General features: G+C 37.9%; 1 long non-coding RNA gene across 3 annotated transcripts in view; it reads right to left on the reverse strand.

The window, feature by feature from the left end:
- Nucleotides 1–809: 809 nt before the first annotated feature.
- The window catches only part of LOC129526640 (uncharacterized), a 145,996-nt gene continuing 134,503 nt past the window's right edge, over nucleotides 810–12,302 (reverse strand). For 2 of the 3 annotated variants that reach the window (XR_008671348.2, XR_008671347.2), the window contains one exon: nucleotides 4,894–5,227. This is a non-coding gene — a long non-coding RNA (uncharacterized lncRNA). Of the gene's footprint in view, nucleotides 1,222–4,893; nucleotides 5,228–12,302 lie in introns of those variants that run through there. The other variant, XR_008671346.2, reaches the window with a different exon arrangement.

Consider the following 12,302-nt stretch of genomic DNA (forward strand, 5'->3'; position numbering starts at 1 on the left):
CTTTTTCAGACACCATTACTTTTTTTTTTTTTTTTTTGAGACGGAGTCTCGCTCTGTCACCCAGGCTGGAGTGCTGTGGTGCGATCTCGACTCACTGCAAGCTCCGCCTCCCGGGTTCAAGCTATTCCCCTGCCTCAGCCTCCCGAGTAGCTGGGACTACAGGCGCCCGCCACCACGCCTGGCTAATTTTTTGTATTTTTAGTAGAGACGGGGTTTCACTGTGTTAGCCAGGAATGTCTCCATCTCCTGACCTCGTGATCCGTCTGCCTCGGCCTCCCAAAGTGCTGGGATTACAAGAGTGAGCCACTGTGAGCGGCCATACTTTTTTTTTTTTAAATACTTTTAAGTTCTGGGATACATGTGCAGAATGTGGAGGTTTGTTACATAGGTATACACGTGCCATGGTGGTTTGCTGCACCCATCAACCTGTAACATACATTAGGACACCATTACTTTTTAAGGGAAATGTCCTTGTTGGTGTTCATAATGTTCCAGCACAAACAGTGAGTAATTGTTATTAGATGTTTTAAAGTGAGAAAATCAATATAGCCAATAAAATAAATTAAGGAGTATTTCAACAACCACATGTTTTTGACTAAATAAAAATACAAATTCTGTAGTTCACATACCTTAAAGTGGAAAACTATTTCAAAACAATCTTGAAATAAATTCTATTCAAGGGACTGGGGTTTGTTTTTTGTTGTTGTTCAGTTTGACAATAGCATGTCGGCACATTAACTCTCTTGAAAATTTAATTTAAATGAAGCACAATGGTAATGAAAAGGATTGATACTCTAAACCCCTCAAAATTTTTGTATAAAATCATAGCTGTGAAAACCATTTATTTTGAGAATGGGTTGACACTTCCAGGAGTTTTCCAGCTAAACTCAGCATTGACAATTTTCGAGTTACCACATATGAGCAAGAACTGTAAGCAAATTGTTAACACTTAATTTTTTAAAACAACCAGTCTGCAACTGAGTATAAAGAATGTGTCCATGTCCCTCTAAGACATGCAAATTTCTTATTTTTATCAAGTACATTCTGGAATGAATGTGTACCTTGAATTGTGCCCAATACATTCAATAGCAAAAATCCAGCATGTTTATCCAAGGTCAAAATCTGCTTTCAGCTCCAGAACAGCATCAGAGTTAACCTTTTTCATCACTATTTTTTGAAGCTTTTGAGAGCAATTGTGGGTTACATGGGATTTCAGGAAAGCTGAAAGTGTAAGAGATTTATTTAGGCATTAATCCTTCTCAAGCTAGGTCATATAAAATCACAATCTAAAAATGTTGAACTATTATAATAGAAATCAAACTATCACGAAAACTGAGATTGATTTTGAATTTAGACAAAACGATAGCATCATTCAGAACAAGTACTCAAAAGAAGAGCTACGCTGAGGCTAAGCATCAAATCTTGGGTATGTTTATTATTGAATGAAAGTGATATCATTTTGAAGGTGGTTAGATTCTCCACTGGCAGCAGTTCAAATCGGTATATTCAAGTCAGAGGTGCACAAGAAAAACACCATTGTTTCTCAAAAGTGTAGTCCATCACCTGAAGAAAATATCAGACAAGAGTGCTGGACCAAAATTAATTAATTAATTAATTTAAATGACCACTCAAATTCTCCACTAGGAATTTACACTTTAATCTTCCCAGAATTGTCTTATGCATGTAAAACAAACATGAGGTTAGGTACTAGGTTAGGTGAACCTTGGCACAGGTCTGTTGAGCTTTCCTGATTATTATAGCTCAGGAATGTCAGGGGCAGGCAGATAAGCAAATATTAAAGCTACAAAATTTATAAGATGATGGAAATTGCAAAACTCAAGATTTGGAGAGACAATTTCCTTTTAATGAAAATTGTAAAACTCCAATAATTGGAGAGACAATTTCCTTTTAAAGACATTTGCTTTGATAGGTATAAATAACACTTGTCATTACATGTGATACCTGCATGCCACTGCCACATGTTCCCTAGAAAACACTGATGATCAATTTCTAACCAAAGCATGAAGGAGAACAGTGTTATTTTGGGAAGATGGTTTCATAGATCTGGTTTTGAACCAGTATTCTGAGTGTCCCAAATCTCCTCCAAGAGACACATTAGACAGAAGATAATTTCATCAGTTTCTCACAAAACCACCTCCATTAGAGTGTATGGACACTTGGATATGTGTCTTTATTAAAGGTTACTGGAAGAAACAATGTTAGGGGCTCCAAGATATTCCAAAATTTTGCCCAAAATACATGTGAAGCTGTGTGATCTAGAGTTTAAGTAGTGGTTCTCAAAATGTGATCTGGGTTCCTGAGACTTTTTGAGGGGTAAACCATGTCAAAACTATTTTCATAGGAACACTGAGATGTTATTTGCATTGCACTCTCATTCTCTCGTGAGTGCAGGGCAGAATTTTTCAAAGAATACATGGCATGGTATGTCATCACTTTGACAGCAGTGGAATAAAGCTTTGATATTCTTGTGTTTTCCAGGATTTTCTAAAGTAGTGGGTTCAAGGTGTATGTGCATTTTCAAATATTAACTATTTTTTCTCAGTATTTCTTCTATGCTGTTATGATACTTCTTTGGCTATGATCTCTGTATCCTCATTATGATCCAAAATAACAAAATAAATTGTTATTTTGAAATCCTGAAGTTTTCTTTGTATGCAGAAACACATCAAGAATAAACTTTGTTGTCGTAGATGGTAATAGTACTTTTGAGTTGTTTTTGTAACATTTTCTAAATTTAAAAATCTTATATAAAACTGATATTTTAGAATTTTATAAGATCTTATTTTAAACTGAATGAATGACATACTATAAGTAAATCTATATTTAGTGGTAGATGAGTGAGTTAAACTAAAAGACTCACTTTCTCAACCCATGGTTATACCACCTGTGTCTCAACATGTTGAAAAAGATGAAACTGTCATATCCTAGGGTTCTCTTGACTCATGGAAGGAAGGAATAGACACCAAGAAAACCAGTAAAACTGTAAATAAGAAATAAAATATGATAAGCTGTCTTTCCTGTCTTTATAGATGCTAATAATTTACTTCAGACCACTGCAAGTATAAAAAGAAAAAAAAGAATTTACTTGTTTTTGTGTGTTTTGTGCAACAGAACCTTTCAGAATAGTATTATGGTGCCAATTAAGTTACAGCATCATTTTGAATTAAATAAGAAGGAGGGGGAGGGGGAATTGGAATTTTTTTTTTCTTTTTTTTTTTTTGACAGAGTCTGGCTCTGTCTACCAGGCTGGAGTGCAGTGGCGCGATCTTGACTCACTGCAACCTCCACCTCCTGGGTTCAAGCGATTCTCCTGCCTCAGCCTCCTGAGTAGCTGGGATTACAGGCATGTGCCACCATGCCCAGCTAATTTTTGTATTTTTGGTAGAGACGGGGTTTCACCGTGTCAGCCAGGATGGTCTCAATCTCCTGAAATAGTGATCCGCCCACTCGGCTTCCCAAAGTGCTGGGATTACAGGCACGAGCCACCACGCCCGTCCAGGAATTAGATATTTTAAAAATAGACAACATAACCTCTTTAGAGACCAAAAGAAGTTATAACTTTTCAAACTAGAAGTGAAAAAGCCACTGAGGTATTTAAAGGCTAAGTTACATGTTGCATTGACTGAAGGAACACACATGGTAGCTGAGACACCAATAAAGCTTTGCATTGTTTACCTTGCTGAGTGCCTGCTGCATGAAAAGTTAGTAAAAGGAATCTCTTCAGTGACATTTTTCGGGAATACAGAAACACGTGCCATTACAGTTTTAGTTGTAAACATGAAGAATATGTTAATATATCATCTGCAGCATCAGGAAGATTAGCTAATGAATGCTAGGTCTAATACCTAGGTGAGGAGATGATCTGCGCTATGAACCACCGTGGCACATGTTTACCTACATAACAAACCGGCACATCCTGCATATGTACCGCTGAACTTAAAAGCAAAGTTGGGGAAAAATATATTATCTACAGAATTGTATTTTGTCTTATAGATGAGTCAATCTACTGACAGTATTAAACTTGCGTTTTGCTTGTATTTGACCAGGGTGAACATCAACTCATTGTTGAAGATTTTCTTTTATATGAATTGGTGGCAACAAACACAAGTGGTTCTGAAATTTTCAAATTGTTGAATAATTCTTTTGAATCTCATGGTTTATCCTGAAACAACCTAAGAATGTCCTGTAACATTAGCATTAATTACTTTTCATTATTAGTGAAATTATCAGTTGTATTCATCCAGACCTTGAGTCCACATCTTCTTACTTATCTAGGATATTCTCGTGCTGGCTCTTCCATCTGCTGCTTCTCAGAAACTCTATCCCTGACAAGCTCTTGATCTGTTTACTCACTTCGTCTCCCTGATTGGTAAGTTTCTTACTTTTAAAATACACGAGCTAACTTCTGTCTCACAGAATTATGGTGGGGATAAAAGAAGACAAACGTGACTTTTTTGTAAGTCAAAAGGCAATCTAAAAGTATTATTATAACATATTCTTTTAAAATCTGAACTAATCTTAGGGTCCCATCAGGCAGTAGAATTGAACCCTTGAAGTCCTTTATCCTTCCATCTAACTGGATTTACATAGTTTCATACTTAAAGATTCTGATCATAGTCAGAAATTAGATAGTAATTCCATGCGTTCTATACTCTGCCTTCTATAAATAAATTGTTTACAAGATGGCTCAAGAACATATTTGCTATGCCTCTGGCCTGCCAATATCCTTCATCTCTACTTTATTCTAACTCTGTAACAGTTTTGAAGTGAAAAAGATAATCAATACTATCTATCTGCTTGGGGAGTTTTAGTGTATTAATACTTTCCCAATAATGTAATTTATGTGGCTTTTCCTTTTTATTCAAATCCAAATTAAAACTCAGCAGAAAGATTTTATTACCAAAACTCTTGATTTTTATGCAAGCTATACCTTATTTCTATGCGCCTTGCCTACAAATACATTCATCCTTTTGGAAGTAACCCCTTGGTTATCTGAATTGTGTATACTATACTTCTTGACTCATGCTTTCCCAAGGATTCCACCACACATTAACTCTTTCTCCTGTTACTCTTCTGATGACCCTTTGTTTTTTTTTTTTGTTTTTTTGTTGTTGTTTTTTTGCAGACTCTTCTTTGCTCTTTGTCCAATGTATTGTCAATGTCAGCAGACCTTGCAAAGTGCCTGTGAAGTAGTCATCATCTCCATCTTCAAGAATAAACAGAAGTTTGTTCCTTTTAATCAATAGGCACATGCTAAATGCTGAAGACATGATGATAAACAACAAACATGATCTCTGCTCTCTGATAGAACTTAGAATTTCTGGTGAGATATGAACCTTAATCAATAATCACCAAAAAAGCCAGAATATAACTGCACACAGAAATAAATGCAGTGAAGGCAACATGCGTCGTTCAATAAGAATATATCAGCCAGGAGCCTGACCTAGATTTGGGGACGAGGAACAAGGAGTGGGGAAAGATTATGCTGAGGACACTGACATTTGAAAAAAGAGTGAAGGCCGGGCACAGTGGCTTACGCCTGTAATCCCAGCACTTTGGGAGGCCGAGGCAGGCAGATCGCAAGGTAAGGAGACCATCCTGGGCAACATGATGAAACCTCGTCTCCTACTAAAATACAAAAAATTAGCTGGGCATGGTGGCACATGCCTGTAGTCCCAGCTACTAGGGAGACTGAGGCAGGGGAATCGCTTGAACCCAGGAGGCAGAGGTGGCAGTGAGCCGAGATCATGCCACTGCACTCCAGCCTGGTGACTGGTGACAGAGCCACAGTCCATCTCAAAAAAAAAAAAAAAAAAAAAAAAAAGCCAGCGTGGTGGCTCATACCTGTAATCCCAGCACTTTGGGAGGCCAAGGCGGGTGGATCACCTGAGGTCGGGAGTTCGAGACCAGCCTGACCAACATGGAGAAACCCTGTCTCTACTAAAAATACAAAATTAGCCAGGCGTGGTGGCACATGCCTGCAATCCCAGCTACTCAGGAGGCTGAGGCAGGAGAATCGCTTCAACCTGGGAGACGGAGGTTGCAGTGAGCCGAGATTGAGCCATTGTACTCCAGCCTAGGCAAGAAGAGCAAAACTCTGTCTCAAAAAAAAAAAAAGGGAAACGAAAAAAGAGTGAAACGTACCCTCATAGGTGATATGAGGCATTCAAGGAGAGCCGCAGGTGGAGGGACAAGCACATGTAAAGGATACTGTGACTAGAGGTAAAAGACTAAGGACAGGAGTGGTATAAGTTGAGGCTGCAGATAAAGGCAGAGGCTGTGCTGTGCAAGACTTCACAGGGCTGCCAAGGCTTGAAGTCTATTCTAAGCACAACAGGAAACCATGAAAGGGTTTCTTGCTGAGTCTTCAGGTTGACGGGAGCCATGCTGTATGGATTAACATGGTAAGATTCATTTTGAAATGCATACTTGCAGTTATTTTAGTGCGTGAGCTTTCTCCTGGGTTCATCTGATATCTGACTCTAGATATAGATTTGATGACAGTGAAAGTAGAAGTGGGCCATGAGGGAAATTGGCCTGCCTCCCTTTGCAAACAGCTACCCTAGGAGAGTTTGTTATAGACTTTTAAGCAAATCGGCCTCATCAGACATAATATTTGGAGCTAGTGCTGCCCTAAGAGAGCGTCAGTGGGTTTTAAGTATTTGGGGATTTGAGGATTCAGTAAACCATTTAAATCTTCCCAAACATCCCAATTTCAATTCTCAGGGTCTGTTTCCCAATCAATGCCATGATTTTCTCTGGTTGTGAATTCATAAATTTATATAAATTCTTTAAATTCTGTCTGCAGTACAATTCATCGATCAATATGATCAAATGTTGTTTGGTTTATGGCCAGAACAGCCGTGTGGATACAAGAGAAAATGTATTATCTTGCGAAAGTATAAAATGCTCCTGACTTTTTGACAGATTTTACCCGAAGATTTAAAATCTTGAGCTCATCATTGCTTTATTGTAAGCCCTCTGACATGATTAGAAGCAGCCAGTCCACCCCAAAGCCCTTGTGTTCCTCAATATCTTCAGAATTGTTGTCAGAAGGCACTCACTTTGTTCAGACTTTGCACTTCTTTCCATGCAGCTGCAGCTGAAATTTAAAGGCCACTTCGCCCCTGCTTGCCATGGACTATCAGCGTCCCATCCTGTCATGTGAACCAGGTCCTCACTTCCTTAAAACTCAACTACAAATTGGATTATGTTAAAATTAAGAAACCCTATTCATCAAAAAAAAAAAAAACAAAAACAAAAACAAAAAGCAAAAACACCACTAGGAGAGTGTAAAGGAAATCCTCAGAGTGAAAGAAGATATTTACACCAAATAGAACCAACAAAGAGTTTGTGTCTTACTAGTCAGTAAGAAAAAGACCGATAACCAGGGTGTGAAATGATCAAGAAACTGGGTCACTTCAGAAAAGAGAATTTACAAATATCAGACCATTGTATGCAAAGATGCTCTACCTCATTAGACATCAGAGAAATGCAAATTGAAACTATGATGAGCTGTCACTACATACCCATCAGAATGACTAAAATTTTGAAAGAAAGACACAAGCTCAAAAGACTGTGGCTTGGTAGGAGTCAGCAAGAATATAGCATAACTAGGATTTTCATACACTGATGGTAAAAGTGTAACTTGGTATGATCACCTCAGAAAACTCTGGTATTGGCTGGGTGCAGTGGCTCACACCTGTAATCCTAGCACCTTGGGAGGCCAAGGTGGGCGGATCACGAGGTCAGGAGATCGAGACCATCCTGGCTAACACGGCGAAACCTTGTCTCTACTAAAAATACAAAAAATTAGCCGGGCATGGTGGTGGGCGCCTGTAGTCCCAGTCACTTGGGAGGCTGAGGCAGGAGAATGGCATGAACCCGGGAGGTGGAGCTTGCAGTGAGCCAAGATCTCACCACCGCACTCCAGCCTGGGAGACAGCGAGACTCCATCTCAACAACAACAACAACAACGACAACAACAACATCTCTGGTATTATCTCCTAATGCTGAATATAAACATATTCTATGCCCTAGAAATTTCACTTCTACATATACATATATCCAGAAGAAATAAATACAAATATGCACCAAAAGGCATCTACAAAAAAGTACATTTCAGCATTATTCATAATAGTCAAGCAGTAAAAACAGCCTAAATGTCCATCGATGGTATAATAACTAGGAAAATACTGTGATGTGGTCACACAAAGGACTACTATACAGCAATGAAAATTAATATGGCCGTATACAATGTTGGTCAACATGATATTGAGAAACAGAAGCTAATCACAACAGAGTATACATAATGCATGAGTTCCTTTACATAAAGTTTAAAAGGCAAACCTATCTTTGGTATTAGAAGTCAGGAGAGTACCTCTTGGGAAGAAACAGACAACCTAGAGATAAGTGCTTCTGGGTACTGGTAATGTTCTATTCCGTGACCTGGGTGATGGTTACTTGGGAATCTGGGGACTCCTAAATTTATTTGTTTATTTATTTATTTTACTTTTTAACTGGCTCAGGTAACCAATCCTAGATTCTCATTTCCTTGAGAATCTGTTGCTTGCAGTTACTTCCCCTAACAGTTACCAATTCGATGTAAACAGAATTTACCCTGGCTAATTGAAGCATCAAGAGATTTGTAGAAAACACTGGGCAACTCATAGAAACTCCAGGAGGGCTGGAGAACCAAGCTAGGATGTTACACAGACGGGAACAATGCAACTGGGACTGCCTCTGCTGTCTGTGGTTTGCCACAGTTTCCTGTGAAGACTCCAGGTGCTTCTGCCAACAAGCCTGCCTGGCATTCAAACTCCTGGTCGTGGACTCCTGCCTCATAGTGCTCACTTCTGCCTCCAACTCTTGCGTTAGTTTTGATGGATGAAATCTAGGTTATATGTCTGCTTCCCATTTGAAAGGGAACCTGGAAAATACAGGAGCTCTACCTTGAGCATGAATAACTCACAATGTGAGAAATAGCAAACCAGTAAGATGTTGCTCAAAAGTTTCTAGGCACTAAAAAAACATATTCCTGCTACAATTGTACCAGTAATTTTTTTCCCAGACTTTCTAGAAACTGATAAGTCTGGTGCTACTAAACATTTATAAAATGTAGTTGATATAGTTTAGATATTTGTTCCTGCCCAGATCTTATGCTGAAATGTAATCCCCAATGTTGAAGGTGGGATCTGGTAGGAGGTGTTTGGATCATGGGTGTGGATCCCTCATGAATGGTTTTGGCTATCCTCTTGGTGATGAGTGAGCTTTCACTGAGTTCACACAAAATCTGGTCATTTACAAGTGTTTGGCAACTCCCCTCCCACTCTCTCTCACTCTCATTCACTCCTGCTTTTGCCATGTGACATGCCTGCTCCCCCGTCACCTTCCGCCGTGATTGTAAGCTTCCTGAGGCTTCTCGAGAAGCAGAGCTGGTGCCAGCACCAAGCTTCCTGTACAGCCTGCAGAGCCATGAGCCAATTAAACCTTTTCTTTAGAAATTACTCAGTTAACAGCTTACTATAGTAGTCAAGGAAAAAAACATAAATTCTTTTTATAAAGCCTATATAATTTTAAAATCAACACCTGGTCTACTTCCCCCACAAAAATCTCATTAATATCAAAGCAAAAATCCTGAACAAAATACTACCAAGTGAAATTTAGTGATGCATTTTAAATATAATTATACCATGAGTAAGCAAGTATATTCCAAGAATGGAAGAAAAGTTTAATAATGGAATATCTTTCAATATAATTCACCATATTAATTAGTTAAAAGAGAAAGATGATGTAATTTCTCAATAAAAGCCTACTACATGGCATTTAATGAAATTTAATTCTCACTCCTGAATTAAAAAAAAACTGGAAGAAACATTTCATATAATAGATATTTGTGGGGTTCAGGATGCAGCTTTCTTTCTCCTTTCTTTTGTCAGTAGCAATCCAAATTTCCTTGAATCGTACCTATCCTCTTTCAGGCCACACACTTTGGTTAGGGCTGATACACTCAGTCCCACATGTAGGTGAGTAAGCCAAAAGCATAATGATATTTCCAACTTCTGACTACATGAGCTAATTCAGGCCCAGGATGATGTTCCAACTCTTCAGGGTATAGGATCTTTGGTTTTCCACAGGACTTGGACCTAGGAGGCTGTAGGCTGAGCAATATAGTTAGCCATGTTGCTCTTGCCTCAAACCTAAACTAGAACCATTAGAATGTAATTCTTATGAAGCCAGGTACTTTAGTTGTCTTGTTGGCAACCATATTTCTACACTAAAAGAGTAGTTCCTGGCACATAATAGGTACCTGATAAATATTTTCTGAATGAATGAATGATTGAAGCCACAATTGAGGTACCTTAAGCTAAATTATGAAAAACATCTGGATCTCATTGTCACTTGAGACCCTAAATCAAACTGCACCAATCTTATGATTTTTCAGTTACAGGAGGCACATCCTATTTTTGCTCAGATCAATTTGGATGAGAGTTTTGGATATTTGCACCCAAAAAGGCCCTAACTGAAACATTGTCTTAACATGATGTTTTAAAGCATATGAAGTCTATTCTCCTTAATTTATTGAATACATTCAATGTAGTCCCAAACAAAATTCAAGCAGGTTTTAATTGGTTCAAGACTCAACAAAATGCCACTAAAATTTATTTGAAATTATAAATATGTGATTAATTTATTTTTATTTCCATAGGTTTTTTGGGGAACAAGTGGTATTTGGTTACATGAGTAAGTTCTTTAGTGGTGATTTTTGAGATTTTGGTGCACACATCAAGCGAGCAGCATACACTGAACCCAATTTGTAGTCTTTTGTCCCCCCAACCCTTTCCCCTGAATCTCCGAAGTTCATTGTATCATTCTTATGCTTTTGCATCCTCATAGCTTAGCTCTCACTTATGATTGAGAACACACGATGTTTGGTTTTCCATTCCTGAGTTACTTCACTTAGAATAATATTCTCCAGTTCCATCAAGGTTGCTGCAAATGCCATTAATTCATTCCTTTTCATGGCTGAGTAGTATTCCATCGTATATACATAATACCACAGTTTCTTTATCTACTCATTGATTGATGGGCATTTGGGCTGGTTCCATATTTTTATAATGTGAATTATGCTGCTATTAACATGCATATATAAGTATCTTTTTCATATAATGACTTCTTTTCCTCTGGGTAGATACCCAGTAGTGGGATTGCTGGATCAAATGGTAGTTCTACATTTAGTTCTATAAGGAATCTCTACACTGTTTTCCATAGTGGTTATACTAGTTTACTTTCCCACCAGCAGTGTAGAAGTGTTCCCTTTTCACCGCATCCACACCAACATCTAATATTTTTAGATTTTTTTATTATGGCCATTCTTGTAGGAGTAAGGTGGCATTGCATTGTGGTTTTGATTTGCATTTCCCTGATCATTAGTGATGTTGAGCATGTTTTTCATATGTTTGTTGGCCATTTGTATATCTTCTTTTGGGAATTGTCTATTAATGTCCTTAGCTCACTTTTTGATAAAATTATTTGTTTTATCAAATTTTTTTTGAGTTCCTTGTAGACTGTAGATATTAGTCATTTGTCAGATGTATAATTGTGTAAGAATAGTCAGGATCTTCCTGAAGAAAAAAAAAGACTGCAGGAAGAATCTTATCTTTAGCTCCATCATATATAAAACATAATAAAAAGTGAAAGTAGCTAAAATATTATATTATTGACACCAGTTAGACAGATTGTCTGATAGAGTCCCAAAATAGACCCGACTATACCAATGAAAAGAAGAAGAGAATGGAGATACTGCTATATTTGTAATTTCTTTATACTTTGCTGAGTGCTGACTGACTCGTTACCATGAAGGTGGGAGCCATGGTTACATCTCTCTTCACTGTATACCCAGAAACCAACACAGTCCTTGGCAGGTAGGAAGATGTAAACATTTGTTGTCTGATTGAACAAATGTTAGGGAGTAGTTCATGTATTGCTTGAAGGCCACCCAGCTTAACAGTAAACAGTGGTTGGTGATTCAAACAATAGTTTCTTAGGAGAAATACATATCATTTATTAAATCATAGAAAGTCCCATTCAAATCATGATAGAAAAAATTGATTATTCAATAAGCATACTATTTTGAAATATTAAAGGTAGATTTACACTCTACTTCTCATGCTTAAATAAACTAATATTGTTTTATAATAGCAAAAACACTGGGAAGAACTTAATCTCTATCAACATGGCACTAATTAAGTTCTTAAAACATACTTAGGGAGATGTCCAAG

The sequence above is a fragment of the Gorilla gorilla genome, chromosome 15 (assembly GCF_029281585.2).
Source record: "Gorilla gorilla gorilla isolate KB3781 chromosome 15, NHGRI_mGorGor1-v2.1_pri, whole genome shotgun sequence".
Taxonomy (NCBI): Eukaryota; Metazoa; Chordata; class Mammalia; order Primates; family Hominidae; genus Gorilla; species Gorilla gorilla.